We start from the raw sequence: 5,775 nt of genomic DNA, 5'->3' as shown, positions 1-5,775 counted from the left end.
GTAGTACCACTAAGAGAAGATATCTTTAAAAAAATTCTGAGCGCTAAGAGGAAGTAAATGGCAGCAGATATTCATGCCAAATCTTGCAACACTTGATGGCACATCTAGGAGACTACTGTTGTGGCGCTTACTAAGCTGGGTAACTATACATGAAGTTTCTATAGTAATTCAAGACCACCAGCAATGAATCGAAAACATGCATGCACAATATGTGCATGTGTACTCAAGATCCAAGACCACCAGGAAATGAATCGAAAACATGGTTGCACAACATGTATATGCATACTCTTATCATCCAAATATCCCACCCAGGTATATTCTGTTGAACAATGAGAAAATTAAATTTCATAGTTAAGACTAAGAAACATCACTCTTTCAGAAACTCAAACTGAATTTGGCACACTGAAGTTCAGACTTGTGAGTTTCTTGTGCTTCGTGTCCACCTGAGAGTGTCGGTGATAGGGCCTGTTGTCGTGCATTGTCAAGGTGGCGCTCTCTGATCCATCCCAGCTGCAAGTGGGTAGTGACAACAGGGCCTAGGTCCAGCTTTGGCACACTCATTATCTGCATCGCTCTATATACCTGCAGTTTAGTAAAGTGGATCCCTTGTAAAAAAGACATGTTCAACATCCGTAGCTACAAAAAGAAAATTTCAGAGAATAATTTAGTTGGCCCTATTTCCAATGTACGCAACTGTGAGGATCATCATTTGAACATCGGACCATTCACCAAAGACCTTATATGTGAAATGTTGAAATAAGTGTATACTATATTCTGACAAACCATAGGAAATACAATAATCTACAAACAATGTGAAACTCTTTTCATGGCATATACTTCTCCATACTCCTTCATCCATTCCTGTGGAGTGGAAATTAATCACAATGCCAAGAATAAAAAGGAAAGTCTTAGTTTGACCATAGTATATTTTGTTGAAATATCCCTAACCACCAACTATCCATTCAATACTTAAAATGAACAATTAAATCAAACTAAGCTTGGTTCACCTAGAACGGCTACTATTACTCGTTCTCAAATGATAGCTATTAGCCATCTGATACATAATTTAACACAAAGATAAATATGTGACATCGTCCATTTCTTATAAGGAAGAAAACTGGATTATGAGTTACAGACCTGAACAGATATATGAAGCATGAAGTTGCTTTCAACACTCGAAGAATCTTTAAATAACATTAAGAGTATGTAAATTCATCCAGGTCCAGTACTCCAGTATATACCATAACTTTCAATGATGCCTCTCATTTACTCGCAGTAGCATTATAATCCTATCGGTATCCTTAGAACGAAATGCCTTTGTAAATGTTGAGAACCAAGAAACAAAGCCTTGCCTCACAAAATTGGTATACCAATATTAGATTTTGCAATCTATTTCACTGCAAATTTAAGTTAATGTACATGAGAGTATATGCAAGTGTTGAACAGAGTATTCTCCAATTTAAAATGACCTGTAGGCAACTGCAGAATTGCAGATACAACATGCAGGATATTCCATAAGTAAATTAAGTCGCCATTAGTATGACATGCAAAAGATGAATAGAAAAAGACAGAAAATGCAAGCAGTATCAAGAGTGAGCACCTGACAAAAGTTATTGTCTCCTGCTCGTGTATGTAAGATGCGAATGTGAACCTGTTTTACCTTTAGTGATCCTTAAATTTTTTGGCACACAAACTAATCAGTAAATTTATCTATATGATTGACTTGTATGCATCTCTCCATTGTGTTTCCCTATGATGAGAGCAAATTTGTAATATTAGTGTGGCGAAAAGGAAAAAGTAACAACCAAAGTGAACAGTCAACTGCCATAACTATGTAAGGTGATACGAAGTGTATACAAAATATGGTTCAGGAGGTTTCTGTGTCGACTAATAGAAAGTGCATGCAAATTATGGTTCAGGAAGCTAGTTACACTGGTAGATTAGTTCTTGTGAGGATTATCCCTTTATAAGATTGCAAGGTAAAACCGAGTGTACAAAATAGGAAACACGGTTCTGGAAGTGCCAAGTACACACGATATGGAAGGAGAAGATCAAATATAAAAACATCAATTGATTAGTAAACTGAGACTGCCACCGTTATCTTAATGACACATCACAAAAATACGTATCATGACACATTTATTACTGAAATGTAACAACATTATGTAAGAACTGCACCTGTCCCCCTTTAGTAGAAATAAGCATATGATCTAAGCGAAGGAAAAGAATACACAGTTACCAAATAATTCAGTGGCAGTAGATGGGATAGAGAACACAATTTAACGCACCAACCGGACATATATTCAGAAACTTGGTGATTATTCTTTGTTCCAAATCGACATGTCTACTGATCTTGGGTGCCTCTTTATCTGATACATCAATATACTGGGCCGGGCTGAACTCGTCTTGCAAGCTATAAGTTGTCAGGTGTGAGTATTCAGCTCACTTGGTACAGGAAATTATAACCATTTACTGATCCAATTGAGAAGGCAATGAGAAATTTTTAGGAAGTAAACATCTAGAGAAATTTTCTTCCTAACTTGGAACTTCAACCAGCATCTCTAAGGTATCTACTTAACTCACACAATTATATTCTATCTTCCAGGCATTTCAGTGAACACCATGTGCTTTGTCTAACCGGATGAGATATCGCTACAAAATCTACAAAGAAGAAAAAATGTTAGGAAAAACAATACAAACAGCACAACACATGTAAGGTGAACTTCTCAATCCAATTATTTTGCTTTGACCATTCATCTATTCTGTACATATCTGCCCTTGAAGAAGAATCATATAACGAAACAGATGGCTTACCAAAGAAAAGGCCAAATAGGATGGAACATTTGTAATCTCGCAATGATCAAAGTAACCTTGTCGTGGCTTGTCCAAGGCAATATTTGTCACACATCAGGAACTCCTAAAGTAACAATTATGTCCTCAATAGGAATAAATCAGATGAAATGAGAAGGTATACTTGTTTTCAACAATGGAACCAGATGATAGCACACAAATTTCAAACCCTGCGATCAACATAGAAGAATCATCTTTAGCCAAACTTAGATTAAGGCGGCATAATAAGATTATGTGCATATAATAATGAAAAAGAAGTGAAGTAGCCGTCTCACCATCCATTGCATTATTTTAGTCCACTCTAACCCAATCAGGAGATTAATAGAGAGATTTGAGGAAGAAAGGGAGGCGACCGCGGATTTTGCATCTCCGACTCTGGGATCTAAATTGACGGAGGAACAGCCAGTGGGGCGACCCAGAACGGCGGCATCCACAGCGGTGCGTTTGGAACCCCTGACCACTGTCGCAGCAGGCGAGGTCACACATGCTGCCATGAGCTGGTCGAGCAGCAAGCAGGAAGCACAATCGTCATGTTTGCCGCGGAGGCGAGAGGGGTAGGATTGAGGAGGTGGACGCATAGGGCATGGAATAGAAAAAGGCGGGGCAGAGGTCCAGCGACCCTAACCTTTCTTCTCTGATCTACGAACGAAAAGCGCGGCCAGCTCCGACCTCCTGCAACGTTGCTGGTCGCTATCCTGGCACCGCGGTACCTCTGATTCGTCGCCTTTGCCGCGCCGTTCAGCTCCTGGGGCATGACTCCCGCGCCAGCCCTAGTCGGCTCAGTCATCAAAGGGGCTCCTTGCGGCCGCATCATGCTTTGCCCTGTCACGCGGATCTCAGATGTGGTCAGGGCGGTAGGGTGATGAACTGAGATGATCAGAGAGGGAGAGAAGGGCGCCGGCCCTAGGGAGAGGTTGTGGGCGGCGGAGGAAGAAAGAATCGTGGGCAAGGCTTCCTCTTGCATCTGCCGCTTTGACCGAATCAGCGAGCTGGAGACAAAAGCGGCACGTAATTGGCAACCGGGAAACTGGGAACCGTTCAGCAAAAAATAAGGAGAAGGCCTGAAAAACCGGGAGCCACCGGCTGTAAAATAGGAAACCACCGGCCATAAACGGTGGAAGGTAATTGAACACGCAAAGAAAAAGTGACAAAACAAACACCAGCGTGAGATTTACATTGATCCGTAGCCCATCTACAGTGCAAAACATGAACGTGTCAAGTTTTAATTAGAGGGAAGGCCACCATCAACAGTGTCCAAATCGCTATCTTTTGAGCAAAGTGGTTCAACTTTTATATAGGTAATAATAATCATACCATCTCCTCTGCCAGATCCGACCAAGCAACTTTGTTCTGGTAAAACACTCCAACAGGACTGCACTGCACGCACGCCCGATCATTTGTTTAAGCATCGTTGCTAGCCGTTAAAGTAAGGTTGTCGGAGACGGACTTTCGCTTCGTCAATCTGTGTTGTATACCACGGTGCACTGGCGTTTGACAGAGATCGCGCACAGCAGAACCACATCACCTGGATTTTTCACACACACGTACACGGGACACGGGAGCAAGCCGACACTGCCGAAATCGACCACGGTACTACCTGAAGTAACAAATCCACCAGTTATTACATGAGCTCAATCACGACCAACTTGCCAGCCTCAAATGACGTGGCCGTGCAGGTGCAACGACGCGTTCGTCCCAGCCGGGACCGGGATCTCGCTCATCCATCGATCGTGCGTCCAGGCCCGATGCGGGGAATATATGCTTGCGAGTGGGCTCTCCAATCGTCTCCCTGCTCTTTTTTTGCAGCAAAAGCTGCAGTGCAATTTCTCCAGCTCTGAACCTCAAGTGCATATATGCTCGATCGGTCAAGATATGATTTTGTGTGACTTGTGCGGTTTCTTTTGTGCGATTCGGATCGGCTGCTTCTGCTGCCAATGCCGTTCCTTGTAAAAAAGTAAAACCACGAACTGACCAAGTTCTTATTCTGAATTTCGGACATTTTTTTAGGTCGCGATTAGAACGGCTGAATAATGCACTTCTGCGGTTTCTTTTGTGCGATTCAGATCGGCTGCTTGCGAAGCAAAATACAGTTTAATCTTGATTTATCCGCAGATGTCCATATGCAGGTCGGGTGCTGTCTCTATCGTTCCCTGTGATAAGTAAATCCACGAACTGACAAAGTTCTTATTCTGACATCTTCAGATCGCCATTAGAACGGCTGAATAATGCAATAAAGACTTAAGAGGAAGGGTATATGATATGCATGATCGATCGAGAGCCGAGACGGTGGAAGCTTACGTACGGGCGATCCATGGTCGGTCCCGTTTGGGCCTTGGCTTCAATGGCGGGGCTTGTCTTGTGCAGTCATGTACTACTACGTATTTGGCATGGAGCACTGACTGCAAGCCCGAAAGGAACTTGCGGGTAGCCCTAGTTTGCTGCGCTCGCACTAGCGCCCAAGGCGGCGGTGAAGTGAATGATCCTCCAGGTTTGGTACACCAACTTTGCTGTGGCACTACTTGCACTGGTTTTTCTCTTTCGGAAAAATTTACAGAAATCTAGAACTTAGACGCCGGCTGCCGGACTAGTGGATGGCGGCGTGGTGGGGGTCACCGGCAATGTTATGGCTCTCCATTCTCTGTCGGGGCTTCGATTTTTTCTTCCCAGTTTTGATCTTCCGCGGCGTGGCCTCTTCCGCTTCTCCGCCTTGGTGTCAATCATGTTATGGAGGAACGCGATGATCAGCAAATGCTCCCGAATGTCGTCGTTGAAGGCTTGCTCGCAGTGGCGGAGCCAGACCAATAAAGTTGTGATGTCAACTATATTAAATCTCTAAAGTTTGTATTATTTCCTGAATTTATACATCAATTTGTGTGTGTTTTTTAAGGTTTTGCTCAAAACCTGTGTAGTCAATTGACTACATAG

The 5,775-nt window shown here is 42.9% G+C and overlaps 1 long non-coding RNA gene across 1 annotated transcript; it reads right to left on the bottom strand.

Annotated features, from left to right (window-relative positions):
- Positions 1-247: 247 nt before the first annotated feature.
- Positions 248-3,800, bottom strand: LOC124678055. Its single transcript, XR_006994314.1, has 3 exons — positions 3,476-3,800; positions 3,126-3,347; positions 248-3,020 (listed from the first exon to the last, which is right to left on the bottom strand). It is a non-coding gene; the product is annotated as an uncharacterized LOC124678055 (long non-coding RNA).
- Between the last annotated feature and the right edge of the window lie 1,975 nt (positions 3,801-5,775).

The sequence above is a fragment of the Lolium rigidum genome, chromosome 7 (genome assembly GCF_022539505.1).
Source record: "Lolium rigidum isolate FL_2022 chromosome 7, APGP_CSIRO_Lrig_0.1, whole genome shotgun sequence".
In the NCBI taxonomy this organism is placed as follows: Eukaryota; Viridiplantae; Streptophyta; class Magnoliopsida; order Poales; family Poaceae; genus Lolium; species Lolium rigidum.
This window is presented reverse-complemented; position numbering and strand designations above follow the sequence as displayed.